The sequence below is a fragment of the Equus quagga genome, chromosome 7 (genome assembly GCF_021613505.1).
Source record: "Equus quagga isolate Etosha38 chromosome 7, UCLA_HA_Equagga_1.0, whole genome shotgun sequence".
NCBI lineage: Eukaryota > Metazoa > Chordata > Mammalia > Perissodactyla > Equidae > Equus > Equus quagga.
The window spans coordinates 16,805,394-16,823,203 of NC_060273.1; positions in this window are offsets into that span (position 1 = coordinate 16,805,394).

Genomic DNA, 17,810 nt, shown 5'->3' on the forward strand with positions numbered 1-17,810 from the left:
CCTTCAGCACCTAATACAGAGGGTTACAATGGCCCTTGGGAACCCTCAACATAGGGTTTTTATTGACATGTTGGCTTTTTCAGATTGCTGCTCATAAGAAGATGGACCAAGACAACTGAGTAAGAATTTTTTTTCTTTTTTTCCTTTTGTGCACAGTCTGACATGACGGCACATGGATGCGTTTTTCTCCCACAGCTCAGGGCTCGTGATTTAGAGAAGGTGATGGTGGAGCAGAGCAGGGAGCTTGCCCACTTGAAAAACACGTACAGGATGTTGACATGTGTTTTTTAAGGGTGTTTTGAGATTTTTAAGGTGAAGCTGTTTAGCATCTCACGGAGGAATTGGTGTTGTAATTCTTATTGAATCCATTCTTTCTCTATCCTCAAGATTGGCAGTAATCCAAAAATGGAGGCTCCCAGAGGAATACAGGAGGCAGAATCCAATCCTGGGAGGATTAGACAGTCAGGACCCTCCTCAGAGAGGTAAGGAACATGTTGCTGCAAAATCCACACAATCGACGTCTCGTTCCAGTGGGTAATTGTCACGTTTCCTGGAAACAATCCCATACGCTTACTGGAGAGAACAGCTTGTCTCGCAGGGGTGACCGGATGCTGTTTTCCACAGGTGCCCTCAGCCAGAAGGACCCTTTGGATCTGTCCCTTGTGAATAATGGAGCTCCCAGTCCTCCACTGATCGTGGACCCCCTCCAACCTCTTGGTTACTCTTAACTAGAGAGGTGTATGCTGGATAGGAAGTGGGTCAGTGCCTCCTTCCCACCTTGAGACAACGTTGAAGCTTCTTTTATTTGAGAAAAATAACATGAACAACATTTTAGAATCGAGGCTGTAAGTCCTGATGAGAAAGAAATTTTCCTGATTTGTCTTTATGGATAAATCTTCTATACAAGATCTACTTTAAGACAGCAGGCATTTCTCTACTATTTTTGGAGGTACCTTTATTCTTTAAAAAAAAATTTATATTGAGAACTATAGTACCCCATTAGTAAATTAAATGTCTATGTCATTTCACTCCACTAATGTTGTAAGGGCAACTCTAAACTTTACAACTAACGCCCCATAGCATTAATCTTTCCTTTCCTCATGACTATAATATTAGTCTCTTTAAGACCATTTCTGCTCATAAATACTTACATAATACCTGGTCAGATTTATAAGGCAGATTATCCATGGTCTAAAAGATTTAAAAAATCTACCTGTGGCTTGAAGAGAAGGACAGGTGCTCTTCGTGTTGAAGACTTATTGATATTATCCTGTTTAAGGATATTCTGATTTTAATCTTACTCTATGGTGAAATTGTGACTCCCCCTCATGTGTATTGGGAAACCTCTGTTTCGTCGTTGATTTCAGCTAGTTGAGCCTGGATCTGTCCACAGGCGGCTGATGAGTTATGAAAACCCATGAACCAGGGTCCTGTGGTGTCTTCCTCGAGGGTCAGGGGACCAGTCTCCTCCTCATCCTCATGGGTCACCTCAGGCATGTGGGGAACCCTCTGCTGCTGATAAGGGCCCTGAAGTGGGAAAGAGTGTCAGACAGTGGAGGAAGGCGTGGAGGGTTTGTTTTCCTTCCACATAGTCTGTGCAAACCCGACTAAACCTTCTCCCTCCTCTCTGGCCTTTATCAGATCCAGGACCTGGTGCTGCAGCTCCCATGAGGAACAGCTCCCCCCATGGAGGAGGAGGATGAGGACAAGGTAAATGCTGCAGTCACTTTCAGTGGTAACTCTTTCTGGAAGGTTTTCTGTGTGTATGCAGCAGCCCCTCTGGCCTTGTCTCTGGTTTGTGTGTTCTGTGGTACGTCTACCGTGTCATTTACTTTTCCGAAAGTAAAGTCTTCCCCAAGAGCCTTCGGTCTTCTCCACTCTCAGCTCTCATCTTTGGTGGTGACTCCAGAAGCTGTAAGTGCTTAGAGACTGAGGGCTGCTGGGCTTTTACTGTGTGTTTCTGGAAATAACATGAGGAGGATCATACCTAACTCCACACTTAGGTCTCCAGGCACAGCCGACTCCTTCCCAACCTCCTTTATGTGAGAACATTGCTGGGGCACTGAAACATGATTATTATCGTTATTTTACCACTTTCCTGTTCAGGCTAGGTCATTGACCTTTTTAGACAGTCTGCTGTAATCTTCACAACTGAAAAATGTGAAAAGTCACATACAGGTTAACTTTATATTGTGTGCTTTGCAATTCTGAATGCTCTTATTCAAAGTCAATATTTTTCTAAATTTCATAATTCATCACTGTCCCATTTGTTTGGAAATGTTCTGATGCAGAGTTTTCCAGTCATACACTTACTAAAATATTCTGAATTATTGGAAACCTCTTAGTTGTAATAAAAAATGTAACCTGGAGGTGAATTAGTGAAAAGTGAAAGTCAGACCTGTTGTGCCGATTTCCAGAAAAGACAACTATGGCCAGTGTAGCTGTTATAGCTGGTAAATCTTCCGATCATACCTTATTGGACTTTTCCACATTGATGTCAAAATAGATTTATTTTAATTCTGTCCCTTAGAATTCCAAACATATTTTGCCATACGACAAAACTAGTCATCTTGCCATAGTGTACTTCAAACTTGGTATTACCTGTAAAATAAGATAAATACTAGAGCTGTGCCTAATGGACTTCTATAGGTAACATTGTTCCTCTCAGAAAAGACTTTCCCAGCTTCCCTGCAGGATGCAGGAATCCTTACCTCCTCAGAGGTCTTTGTGGCTAATGGGCAGTCCCTCCTGAGAGGGAGCAGGGTTAGCAGAGAGAATCAGCAGGGCCGTGCTGGCAGAACTGGTATTGACTCCTGCTGTGCCTTTTGCAAGCCGTGTGACCCTGGGAGAATGACCTCATTCCTCTTAAGGGCTTTGTTCCCTTATATTTAGAGCAGGATGTCATTCTTACCTTGCTGAGTTCTGAGAATCAGAGATAGGACATGAAAAGCATGTAGAAGTTTCTCTCATGAGCAGCTATGATTCCATGTGTGGAGGATGGACTTAGATATAAAATAAACAACCTCACTCTACACCTCAAGGAACTAGAAAAAGAACAAACTGAGCCCAAGGTTAGCAGAAGAAAGGAAATTATAAAGGTTAGAGCAGAAATAAATGAAATGGAGAACATGAAAACAACAGAAAAGATTAACAAAACTAAGAGTTGGTTCTTTGAAAAGATAAACGAAATTGAAAAACCTTTAGCTGGACAAACCAAGGGAAAAATAGAGAGGGCCCAAATCAACAAAGCTATAAATGAAAGAGGGGACAGTCCAACTGATAGCACAGAAATACAAAGGATCATAAGAGGCTACTGTGAACAACTATATGCCAACATACTGGACAACCTAGAAGAAATGGATGAATTCTTGGAAACATACATTCACAAGACTGAATCAGGGAGAAGTAGAAAGTCTGAACAGACTAATTACTAGTAAGATTGAATCGGTAATGAAAAAAACTCCCTATGAAGAAAAGCCCAGGACAAGACTGCTTCACTGGTGAATTTTACCAAACATTTAAAGAAGAATTAATGCCAATCCTCCATCTCTTCCAAAAAATCAAAGAGGAAGGAACACTCTCAAACTTGTATTATGAAGCTAGCATCATCCTTATACCAAAGTCGGAAAAGGACACTACAACAAAAGAAAACTACAGGCCAATATCCCTGATGAACATGGATACAGAAGTTTTCAAGAAAACACTAGCAAAATGAATTCAGCAGTACTTTAAAAGTATTATACACCATGATCAAATGGGAATTATCCCTGGGATGCCAGAATGGTCCAACATATGCAGATCAATAAATGAGATCCATCACATTAATAGAACAAAAGAAAAAAATCATATGATTATCCCAATAGATGCAGAAAAAGCATTTGACAAAATTCAACATTTGTTTATGATAAAAACTCTTAATGAATTAAACATAGAAGGAATGTACCTCAACATAATAAAGCCCTCATGTGACAAGGCCACAGCTAATATCATACTCAATGGTAAGAGGTTGAAAAATTTTCTTCTAAGATCAGGAATAAGACAAGGGTGCCCACTCTCATCACTCCTATTCAACATAGTAACGGAAGTCCCAGCCAGTGCAATCAGGCAAGAAAAATAGATAGAAGGCACCAGAATTGGAAAGGAAGAGGTAAAATTTTCTCTATTTGGAGATGACATGATTTTATATATAGAAAATCCTGAAGTCTCCACAAAAAAACTATTAGAACCAATCAAGAAATACAGCAAAATTACAGGATACAAAATGAACACACAAAATCAGTAGCCTTTCTATACACTAACAGTGAATTATCTGAAAAAGAAATAAAGAAAATGATCCCATTTTCAATAGCATCAAAAACAATAAAATACTTCAGAATTAACTTAACCAAGGAGGTGAAAGATCACTACACTGAAAATTACAAAACATTGATGAATGACATTGAAGAAGACACAAATAAATGGAAAAATATTCCATTTATGTTCATGGCACCTCTCACTAGGCCGTGCTGAGGTGGCTTCCCACATAGCACAGCCAGAGGCACTCACAACTAGAATATACAACTACATACTGGGGGGGCTTTGGGGAGAAGAAAAAGAAAAGAAAAGAAAAAAAAGATTGGCGACAGATGTTAGGTCAGGTGCCAATCTTTAAAAAAAAAAGATTCCAATGTCATTTTTGCATAAGTAGAAAAAACAATCCCCAAATTTATGTGTAACCACAAAAGACTCTGAGTAGACAAAGCAATCCCAAGAAAGAAGAACAAAGCAGGAGGCATCACACTTCCTGACTTCAGTTATGTTATAAAGCTATAGTAATCAAAACAGTATAGTGCTCACAGAAAAATTGACACAAGACCAACAGAATAGAATTGAGACCCTAAAAATAAGCCCATGCATATATAGTCAGCTAAGATTTGACAAAGAGGCCAAGAATACTCAATGGAGAAAAGACAGTCTCTTCAATAAATGATGCTGGAAAAATTGGACATTCCCATGTAAAAGAAGGAAACTAGACGCCTATCTTATACCACTCACAAAAATTAGCTTGATAGGGATTAAAGACTTAAATGTAAGACCTGAAACTATCATTCCCTCTCATTCTCTCTGCTCTTAATATGGAAAGATGGAGCTTTTGTGGTGGTGAAGGGCAGGGTGGAGAGTGGTCCTGGAAATAGATGCCTGTTTGTCTGGAACATACATTCTTTAGTAGTCTCGAATTGTCTCTATGATCCTCTAGGACTTACCCCTTACTGCCCTACTTTTGCAGACACAAGCAGTTGATGTGTGGTGACAATAATTTGTTGCCTTGACTTCTATAACTACCATAAGCTCTCCATGGAACCCACTGGGAGGGGTAGGGTTTTGTGGCACTGATACTACTCTTTTGAAACCTGGTGGAGGGGAAGGTGACAAGTATTGTTCCTGCTTCAATGAGGGTCAGCTTTTGTTGCAGTTGGTGTTTTTGCCCATAATATTAACATGTTTCAAAACTTTAACTCTGTTCCACAGGTCAATATGGCTGCAAGAACACACGCTCCTTTCCCAGAATTGCCCTAAATGCCCTACCCGTGGGTTGCCCTTTATCACCACTCAAGGCCTGTGGGCCACCTCCACCTCCTCCACACTAGCGGCCTCTGGGACTTCAACCATTGGCACTACCTCTACCAATTGGTAAGATGATCTGAACACTAAGTGTTGACTTGTAGAGCATAGTCATCTTTTTCTTGTTGAGTCTTTGGAGATGTAGAGATGGCACTACAGAGCTTTGCAATGCAAGTGTAAACCTAGCTGAGGACATTCTAACGTTCCTCAAGTTTCTCAGGACATACATAACATGGGCTGTGTCATTCCTCCGTCCTGAGCTGACAGCAGGTGTCTCTTGTGGAGAAGGAAAGAGGGTTTTTACAGAAAGGCACAAAGAGAAGTTCTGCAGATGCACATTGTTTAGAGACCATGTGCCGGGCTCTGTGGGGGATGAGGCGCACCCCTAACTTCAAGGGCTTGATGTGTCCTAGAGCAGAGAGGGACATTTCCATTAAAGAGCTTCTATTCACCATGATGGAAGCACCAGTGAAGGGCTCCAGAGAACAAAAGAGGGAGATGTGAATCTCACCAGGATGAAAGGGGAGGTTGTGGCAGAGAAGGAGGAATTGAGGAGAGGCCTGGTGGGAGTTGGCTGGGTTCCCTTAGATGGAGCTGGAAGGCCATTCCCAGCAGGGCAAGCAGCTTGAGCAGGGAGTGTGAAGGCAGCGTGAGGTCCACGCAGAGCCACTGCGTGTTTTCCAGTCACACAGTGTAGGCAATGCAGTTATCCTCACCAAGACGTCACTGTTGCCATAAAGCCCTTGGTTCATAATCTAAATAGAGATCTTGTTTCCCTTGGACTTCTGAAAGTTCTGGGTCTGTGTGACAGAAAAAAACCCTGGAGGTTTGGCGATTTTACTTGGTGCTTTCAGGATGCTGTGTCTGCCTGAGTTTATCATGCCCCCGTGAGACTAAGAGTGCAGACAGGATCTAGATCAGCCGAGCGGCTGCCTTGGCCTTCAGTGAGTCGGACTCTTTGGGGGATTCAAGGTTGATCAGCAGCCACCCCTGCTGGACTCCTCTCACCACATCCCTGCATCCTCCAGTCACCACCCCTGACTGTCAGCTTTGCATCTCCCTAAGCTTACCACACAATATCCCAGTTCTTTGCCTGTGTTCCTGCCCCTAATACCAGCTCTCAGTGGGGCCTGCTCAGAGGCTCAGCCCGGTTGTCTGTGAGATGGGGTAATACTGGTTCCTGAGGTCATTGTGAGGAAGACGAGATTAAGTGCATAATGAAAGTGTCTTGCAAAATGGCTGGGACATGTTGGCACTCACCATTCTCACTGTACAAATGAAAATATCTCCACACAGAAGATTATCAGAAGATGGTCACTGAAGTACATTCAACTAAACTAAGGGCGTAAGAACTCAGGCCCAGAGATGCACAATCCTTGTTTCAAAGATAAGGCAAAGAGTCCCCTTTTTCCTAGTGAAATTCAGGGCCTGCCGGTTAAAGGAGGAAAAGATAATTATGAGAATGTGTTCAGAGATCTGTACCTGAGATGTGAAGACAGTTATCTTCCATTAAATACAGACACACAGATGCAGCCACACACTAAAGTTTCGTCAGAAGCCACAGATATTTTATAGAAGACAAATGTATACAGGAAGAAATAAGCTCACAATGAAATAAGCCCAATTCTCTTTGCCTTATGTGACAATCATTTTGAAGGAGGACCCTGAGCTGTGATAAACAAGTTATGCCACTTAATTATGGTTTTCCCTTCCTGATTCTGCCCCCTCCACTTTTATTTCTCCTATTGTCACCCCTAATACACTCTTTACAGCTCTAACTCAGTATTAGTGTTTGCCTCTTGAAGGACCAACTGACTCATCCTCTGGAGAGTACACAGTGTGATTCTTGTACATACAGTTCAAAGACAGGCAGAAACATTGGTGATGGATAATAGAAGCGAGATTACCCTTTGTGGTGGTATTAACCACAAGGAAGCCTGAGGGAGTCTCCTGGGGTGGTGGAAACATCCTACATCTAGATCTATGTGGTTGTGCTACTTTATTCTAGAAATATTCATTGCCTGGTGCCTGCCAGTCACAGAGGTGCCTCGTGATCAGATAGACAGTTTATGTCCCTAGGAAGTGGCCTATTTCTAGTGGTGGGGAAGGATTAGGGGCCAGGAGTGGCCATGGGAGACCAGTAAGGAGGCCCCACAGTTGGCCAGGCCCCATCAGTGCCCTTGCACCAGGATGCCAGCTCTTCCCAAATGGCACCAAGTGTAGGAGTGCTGTGAAGGAAGCTTAAGTGGGAGCAGAGACTTCTTGACAAGTCCAGTGAACTCCATAATCCTCCTGCAATTTTCTTAGTGAGGGATGAGCGAGGCAGAAGTCAATAGCGAGAGACACCTTGAACAGGGCTGGAGTGGAGCAGTGGGCCTGAGAGACTGAGGCAGAGAAAGGGACAGGCAGAGAGTAGAGACAGAGAGATGTATAAAATTGGAGTATCTGCCTCTAAGGATAGAGACGAGGGCTGGCTAAGGAAAGATAAACTCTCAGCTCAAGTACCCAAGACATCCACCTTACTCTCAAATACCTAATAGAGGAGGACCATGCTTTTTGCCATAATTGGTAAGGCAGCTGGTACCATTTCATTAAAATTAATCCAATTATAAAGCTTTAATCATTAAAATAGTGCAATAAAACTATATGAATAGACAGACAAATACCATAGAAGAGGAAGTCCAAGGTAGACTGAAATACTTACAGGAATATAGATTATGAGAGAGGAGGCCTCTCAGTGCAGGGTGTTCAGACACCTGGGCAACGATCTGAAAACTAGGAAATTAAAGTTTAGCTCATACTTCAAAATCAACATTAACATAAATTACAAATGGATCATGATTTACCATTTAAATAAAAAGCATATGTTTTCATGGGGGTAAACCCATGAAGTCAAGTCTCATTGAATTATGCCCTTTAAATGGAGGCCATTTGTTATATATAAATTATACCTCATTAAAGTTGCTTAAAAAACATAAAAATACTAGAAGAATTGTAGGAGAATTCCTTTATAATCTTGAAATGGGTGGATGATGGGAATTTTTCTGACCATGTTTCAAAAATCCAAAAAGACATTAAAAATTTAAGAAATTTGACTACATTAAATCGAAAAACATCTACATGGCATAAAACACCATAAGAAAAATCAAAAGACAAGGCAAACTCAGAAAATATTTTCAACTCAGAGCACAGAAAAAGGAATGGCCTCTCAAATATATAAAGAGTTTGAAAGTAAGAAGAAAAAGCCAAACAACACATTAGGAAAACACGCCTAGAAGAACAGAGTTTCACAGAAAAGGAAGACAAAATGGCTTCTAAACACATCCCCAAATGATCGGCTTTACTGACAATAAGAGAAATGCAGATTAAAACCACACTGGATGTAACTTTTTACATCTTTGATGAATGAAAAATGCACAAGTTTGAAAACACACTGTGTCAGGCAAGCCTGGGAAAGGCAGGACTAGGATGCTCTGCTGGGGGAGTGTAACTGCAAACTGGCACGATTCGCATGAGAGGAGGTCTAGCAAAAGTAGACAGGCGTCTACCCTATAACCCAGCCTTTCGATGAAACAAGGTGAAAACTAGTGTATAGAGAGGCTACCTCTGCGAAAAAGGAGACATTGTTTCTTACCTGTGAATAAAATACAACTAGACCGCCGTATAAGGAATTAGGAAGAGAGGCTCTAGAGAAGTAGAAGAGAACCAGCCTTTAGTTGATAGTTTTCCAGATGACAAGGCGCCCCGGCCTTGTTAGAGAACTGAGCGATACCCAGAGAGCCTGCATTCTGAGCTGGATGTAGCAATTCTAGGAGACTTTGAGGTCATGTTTCTCGGAGATGAGATGAGGATATTCTATGTGTGGGACACATGCTCTATGTGTATTTGTGGATATTTGGCTACACAGAGGAGTAGACTGTGGCAGAATCTGTTAGTTGTCTCTCAACATTCATGCCCTCCTCTTGCTCATAGAGATGGAATCTCTATTTCTTAGCTGAGCGCACAGCAACTCAGAAGAAACATCACGTTTCCCAGCCTCTCTGGAGGCTAGTGCAGCTGTATGGCTAGATTTGGATGACTGGAATGTGAGCAGAAGCAACGTGTGAACATTCCTGGTTATTCACTTAGGCCAGGGAATGTCCTTCCCTTCCCCCACCCGCACTTCCTACCGCCTGGAAGGTGGACACGATGGTTAGTCCTCTCAGCAGTACCCTGGAGATGGTGGAGCAACTTTACAGAAGGAGCCTGGGTCCCTGAGAGGGTGAGCTGCTAAACCAGTAGGGACTGCATATGCCCAGACTATTAAGTGAGGAAGAAATGAGTTTATTATTTTGTTCTTGAAGCAACCAAACCTATATCTAAGCAATACACCACAGCAAGGAATTTCTTCATCTTGAAGGCAGTGGGAAGCTGTTGACAGGATGTGAACTAGATGATTTATAGGAATATTTTAGCTGTAATGGTAAGATTTGATAATTCCATTTATGTGCAGTTCTGTTATAAGCAAAATGAATCTACAACGGCAAAAATCAAATCGGTAGGTGCCTGGGGCCAGGGTGGGGCAGTTACTGCAAAGAAGGACAAGGAGACATTTTGCAGACTATAAAAATGTCCCATATCTTAATTATGGTGGTGGTTCTTATTCGTATAATCAGAAAACCAGTAAGCCATTCCCAATTTTCAAAAGGGATGTCTCAGAGTTCATAAGAAATATTGCAAAAACAACTGTGTACAAAGGTAAACTCTTATCCCCAAAAAGCCTTCGAAGGAATAAAAATTGTAGATTTTAGACATTAGACATTCTGTATTTTCAAAGTAAAAGATATTCTCCTAGCACAATAGTACACAGTCAAATTAGAAAATTGTCAAATAGAGATACATTTGGAAAAAGAATAAAAAATTGCCTCATCTACTATAATTATTATTTTTACCATTTCATGGCATTTTTGTGCAGCATATTTTTCATTCTGTGTGTGAAGCATATACACTTTTAACTACATTATACAGAATGTCATGATTTCTGCTGTTTTCCACTTGACATTAGACTGAGACCACTGTCCATTATCCTGCAATGTCTTTGAAACATCTGAATTTTAAGAGCTGCCTAGTATTCTGTTGTATGGGTGTACAATAATTTAACAATTCCCCTACCATGTATCATTTAGGTTCTTGTCATGTGACTATAATAATTATTGCTCCATTGAATATCTTAGCCTAAGGTCTTTTAATGTATGTCTGGTTGTTTCATTATAAGTAGATCACTAGAAGTGGAATTATACTCTCTAATGAATCCAAAACGTATGACACCTTTCAGAATTAATAATTCCTTAAAAATCTTTACATATTTTATTCAACTAAAAAACATCTCCTGAGCCAGTCCTGGTGGCCTAGTGGTTAAAGTTCAGCACTCACAGTTTCGGCAGCCTGGGTTCGCTTCCCACTTGCAGAACCGCCACCTGTCTGTCAGTAGCCATGCTGTGGTGGTGGCTCACATAGAAGAACTAGAAGGACCTACAACTAGGATATACAACTGTGCACTGGGGCTTTGGGGAGAAAAAAAAAGAGGAAGATTGGCAACAGATGTTGGCTCAGGGCAAATCTTGCCCTACAAAACAAAACAAAAAACCCACAAGTACTTGGAAGTGGCCATAAATTTTTTTTTTAAACCAAACGTCTCCTATAAAACATTTGAGGTTTCTGTATTAAGTAACCTGATTACAGAGAAATCAAGACTGAAGTAGTGGGACACAGAAAGGGCCTGGAGTATGAAGAAAGATAGCAGCAGCTCAGCAGCGTAACTGCAGGTACAGGACTCCCTTCCCTCACACGTCCCCCCAAATTACAGGCAAGAATCTGCCAAACAGACAAAAAGGAAAGAAAAACTCAGATTACAGAAATCAAGGCAGAAAGGACCAAGACAATTCTGTACTGATTGCGTATCGTAAGAGTATTGCAGTAATATGGTACAAAATCACAGTCATCTGCATTGGTCTACACATTCACTCATACACAGTCTTGGAATCAATGAACACATCAACATCTTGCTCTTCTGTGGCCATCTTTCCCCATTCATAGATTTCCTCAAGAATCTCCATATTCATTGTCGTGGTTTTGCATTCTGCTTCCCTTGCAGCTTTTGTAGACCTCAGTGAATTGAGGTCATCTTCCAATTTCCTTTTGCGTTCTGTAAAGGATTAAATGTTTGTCCTCTGTGTATGTCTACATAGACCTCTGAACACGGTTGGGGTGGTGAGAAGAGAGGGGTGAGAATCCAGAAGGCAGGAATCCATTATTTACCTTTCTCATGCAATATCCTTTTGTCTATATGGGGCTTTCTTCCCAAAAGGCAACATACTTTTCAGTACCTGTGAATCAGTGCCCTCACCTTACAGTGTAGGAGTTTCAGATCATCCTCAACTGCTGGTATTTCAGTATTCCCATAAGAATTCCACAGAGAGAACTATTGTTAAAAATGAGGCATAGTAAGAACTTCCCAGAAGCAATTAGGCTATTCTATAAAGATATTCTACCCAGGAGACATCCATCATCTCTGTCATTTTCATTTTCTGTTTCAGATCACTTGAAAAACAAGATAATTTGCTTTATCTGTCTTGCTGCTTAACACTCTATTTTCTTGATCCTAGAACTCTCCAAGAAACTACACACTTATTTCATCATGCTCAACATTAAAAGAGAAAATAAATCAGCTAGCATGATTAAGAGTACTTGGCTTTTAAAAATTGCGTTACAACTTATATACCATAAAGGTCACTCTTAAAATGTACAATCCAGTGGTTTTTAGTATTTTACAAACTTGTGCAACTATCACCACTATCTAATTCCAGAACGTTTTCATTAACCTCAAAAGGAACCCCAATACCTTTATCAGTCACTCTCCAGTTTCCCCAAACTTCTACCACCCCACCCGCCTCCTTGGCAACTACTAATGTACTTTCCTTCTCTAATGGATCTGCTGATTGTAGACATGTCATATAAATGGAATTATACAACTTATAGCCTTTCGTGTCTGTCTTTTTCACATAGCAAAATATGTTCAAGGTTTATCCATATGGTAGCATGTATCAATACTTCATTTCCTTTTACCGCCAAATAACATTCCACTGTATGGATGTACTACATTTTACTTATCTGTTTATCAGTTGATGGACAGTTGGGTTGTTTCCACATTTTGTCTATTATGAATAATGCTATTATGGATATTTGTGTACAGATTTTTGTGTGGATGTATGTTTTCATTTCTGTTGGATATATACCTAGGAGTGGGATTGCTGGATCATATGGTTATGCTATGATTAACATTTTGAGGAAATACCACGCTGGTTTTCAGAGTGACTGCACCATTTTACGTTCCCATTACCAATATACAAGCCTTCCACTTTCTCCACATCCTCACCAACACTTCTTACTGCCCATGATTTTAATTGTGGCCATCCTAGTGGGTGTGAAGGAGTATCTTATTGTAGGTTTGGGGTTTTTTTCCCTTTAATTAACAGCGTCCCGTCTTGCCTTCCCCCCAGCCCCTGGCAACCACCATTCTGCTTTCTGTTTATTTGAATTTGACTACTCTAGATACCTTTGTAAGAGAAATCATAGCATATTGTCTTTTTTGTCTGGTTTATTTCACTCAACATAATATCCTCAAGGTAGTCCATGTCATAGCATGTGTCAGAATTCCTTCCTTTTTAAGGCTGAATAATATTCCACTATTTTGTGTATGTATCACATTATAATATATATGAATTATATATATTAGTTACATTTAAAATGTGATATATGTATATATATATATGTTTGTTTATCCATTCATCTATAGGAAGACACTTGTGTTGCTTCCAGCTCTGGGCTGTTGTAAATAGTGTTGCAATAAATATGGTGTGCAAATACCTCTTTGAGATCCTGCTTTTAATTCTTATGGATGTATACCCAGAAGTGGGAATGCAAGATCATATGGGAATTTTGTTTTTATTTTTTTGAGGAACCACCACAGTGTTTTCCATAGTGGCTGCACCATTTCACATTTCCACCATCAATGCTCAAAGGTTCCAATTTTCCACATTTTCACCAATGTTTCATTTCATTCATTTGTTTTGATAGTAACCATTACAATGTACGTTGAGGTGATATCTCACTGTAGTTTTGGTTTACAATTCCCTAATTGTTAATGTTTTTATCATCTTTTAATATGCTGGTAGAACAATTGTATATCATCTTTGGGGGAATGTCTGTTCAAGTCCTCTATCCATTTTATAATGGCGATATGCATTTTTTGTTGTTATTGAGTTTTAGAAGTTCTAATGGATTCTGGATAATAGTTCCTTATCAAATATATGATTTGAAAATATTTTCACCCATTCTTTAGGTTGCCTTTTCATTCTAAGTGTATCCATTGATGCAAGGGAATTTTGAATTTTGACGTAGTCCAATTTTTTTTACTTCTACTGTTGCTGCCTGTGCTTTTGGTGTATGATCCAAGTCATCCTTGACAAATCCAGTGTCAGGAAGTATTTCTTGTGTTTTCTTCCAAGTGTTTTATAGTTTTAGATCCTTGATCCTTTTTGAGTTAATATTTTTATATGGCATAAGGTAAAGTTCCAACTACATTCTTTTGCATGTGGATATCCAGTTTTCCCAGTACATTTGTTGAATAGACTGTCCTTTCCCCTTGCATTGTCTTGGTACCCTTCTCAAAAATCATTTCACCATCAATGGGAGGGTTTATTTCTGTGATCTATGTTCTATAATCTGTCTATATTCTAGTACCAAACTGTTTTGATTACTGTAGCTTTGTAATAACGTTTGAAAACCAGAGGTTAAGACCTGCAACTTTGTTCTTCTTTTTCAAGATTGTTTTAGTTGTTTGGGATCCCTGGAGATTCCATATGAATTTTATGTTGGATTTTTCTATTTCTACAAAAAATGCTATTGGAATTTTGATAGGGATTGCATTAAACCCGTAGATTGCCTTTGGTAGTATTAACATCTTAACAATATTGTCTTCCAATCCATAAATACAGGATGTATTTCCATTTATTTGAGTCTTCTTTCATTTCTGTCAGCAATTTTTTGCAGTTTTCTGTGTACAAGACTTTTACCCCCTTTGGTTAAGCTTATTTTTAAGTATGTTATTCTTTTTGTTGCTATTGTGATTGTAATTGTTAATTTCCCTTTCAGATTGTTCACTGTTAGTGTATAGAAATGTAACTCATTTTTGTGTGTTGGTTTTGTAACCTCACTACTTTGCTGCCCCCCTGTATGATGAACTGTTCTCTTTAGTAAGTGCTTAGGATTATTTCTGGGCAGCACAATTATCACAGGAACAAGAAGCATGCAATGCGGATTTTGCAGCAGAAATTCAGCTGCTGCTCTTCACAACATGCTCCCAGATCTCTGTGGAGGGTTCTGCTTGTCAGATCTTCCCTGTATTGGTGTCTGCATCCTGCATCCCTCATGTAGCCTCTTTGTTCCTGTCTTTAATATAAAGAATGGACTTGAGTGAGAATGAGAACACCAAGTTCTTTACTAGACACTAAACAGCTTAACCTTGAAAACTCAAAAATACCTTTAAAAATGCACATCAAAATCTCCTTTCTGTGTCTCAACTGAATGGCTTCCCTGGTCTGCTCTGCCATCTCTCTTTCCATATGACGTGTCCTGAGCTTTGGGAGAAAAACACATCTATGTTCAGTCAAGGCAGACTGTGCACAAAAAGGAAAGAAAGAAAAAAATTCCTTATCCAGTTATATGAGCATTCTTTTCATTAAGACTAATGTGAAAACAAAACAAATCAAATTATGTATGTTTGGAGGTCTTAAGGACCAGTGTAATCATCTGCATGAGGTACTGAAGGATTGTATAACTGTCTAGCAGAATGCAGGTTACTCAGTGTCTGAATGCATGCTCTGCTTGCTGCAGTTTTTCTTCCATTTACTGAATTTGTTGCCTATGAGTTACAATTGCCATCAACAGATAAAGCACAATATTGATTAAAATTTTAAAGAATCTGCTCATTTCCCATTACCCTGGCAGCTGTATGCTTGTAGACTGTGTTCATACCTATAAAAACACATTTCAAAAGACTGTAGGAGTACTGTAGCATCAAAAGTATTGCTGTATATTTTCTTTATTTTTAATGCCTTAACGGTTCTGAGTTAATAATACAATTTCTTTAATTCTCTAATTCATCCTTTATGAATGTCTTTCATCATAAATCTTTATTCTTTCTTCCCTACTATCCTTAGTAAAAGAACAAATCTGAAAGGATAAGAGACTGTATTTGAACTGAATGAGAAGAGGTCAATAAAATATGTCTCTGTCTGGCCTAGGCATTCCATTTTGTGGGACAAGATGGTATGGTCTCAGAAACACCCCTTAGAATCTAGAAATTTGAATACCTTAAACAAGAGTGGATAAATCTTCTCTCTGCCACTCTACTACCTGCTTCTGTGGGCTTAAAATTATGTACATAAAAGGGAACAAAAGACAAGTTGACTTTCATGATTGATCTCCCAGGGATCTCTAAGAAACCCATAAATTTTGAGAGAAATTTCTTCAGCTTCTCTCCTGTTAGACTCAGGGACAATACCTACAGTTCTTGGCGGGACCAGGAGTTACAAGTGGTTGGGTCCCTCATAAGGTGACTCTGAGACCAGGATGTGAGGGCAAGTAGTTTATCTGGGAAAGGCCTTCAGGAGGCATCTGTTGGAGTTGGGGACATGAGGCAGAGGAAGAGCCAACACCTGATACAGGGTGTTAGTGGGAAGGTCACTGCTGTCGGCAACCGTGGCTCAGTCCCACGGGGAACCTCCCCAAGACTGTGCAGAACAGCCTTAGAGTCAGCCCCTCCAAGTGTGGGAAGTGACACCAATTCCTGTCCTTCACAAATTGAGGGCTCCCATGGACATTAATTCCCTGACAGGAGAGCTCACTGCCAGGGCCAGAGGAAGCCCTCAGGTAGAGAGCTGCAGATGGTTGCAGGAAAGTCACTGTAAAACAGCAGGGAGTGCCAAGGAGAAGACCAGGGTACCAAGACAATCCTCCCCCACCTCAATTCTAATAACACGGCCCAAGATATCTAGATCATTGAGAAACTGGTGTAGTACTGAGACATCAGAAGTAAAGAGACTGACATGTTTCCTAGCCTAAGACATTATCATTCACAGTCCAACACTGTCACCTTTTAAATACAATGTCTTCCTTCCAGTGACCACCCCAATCACAGTTTCACTCTGGAGGCTTCAATTCAAGCCAACTCCAATGTAAGCACTCTTCAAAACTCGCCAGGGACAAAGACCCACTCCTTTATGGCACTGCCTAGGGTGCACGACTTGTACATAGAGGAATGAAGAGTTTCTTCCCTCAGGAAAAAAATGCCCACTCCTTGGAGTTTCAGAAACCACTGGATCTAAAGCTTAGAAGTGCTGAATGTCCTCGAAGTCAGTGTTAATGAGTCCACTTCTTCAAACTTCACAGTAATTGAGAATTTGTTTCAAAGACAGTACATTAACTCTAAGACAGTACATTAAACAAACAGAAGTATTCATTCAAAAGAACATAGTCAGCAGGTCAGTGGGACACAGGACAGGTGAAGTGGACTCTCAGGAGCAGCTGGAGGAGACGAGCCTCCTCTGAGCCTTCTCCTGTTGGGTGCGGCCTTAGCAACACAGATGCTTTATACAGTAGTGCCCCTTATCCACGGTTTCACTTTCCTCGGTTTCAGTTACTTGTGGCCCAAAAATATTAAATAGTAGATTCCAGAAATAAACAATTCATAGGTTGTAAATTGTGCACTGTTTCGAGTGGCGTGATGAACTCTCTCAACATCCTAATCTGTCTTGCCCAGGACATGAATCATCCCTTTGTTGGATCCCCAACCATCAACATAGTCTGCTCCTGACATCAAACCATTGATATGGTCATGGCTTAATGATCCTCCTCCTGAGTATGATCAGAAGGTCAATACAGCCTAACGTCATGTCACAATGCCTATGGCATTCACCTCACTTCATCTCATCAGGTAGGCATTGTATCATCTCACATCATCACAAGAAGAAGAAGGGCGAGTGCAGTACAATAAGATACTTTGAGGGAGAAACCACATTCACATAACTTTTATTACAGTACACTGTTGTAATCATTCTATTTTATTATTAGTGATGGTTGTTAATCTCTTACTGGCCCCAATTTATAAA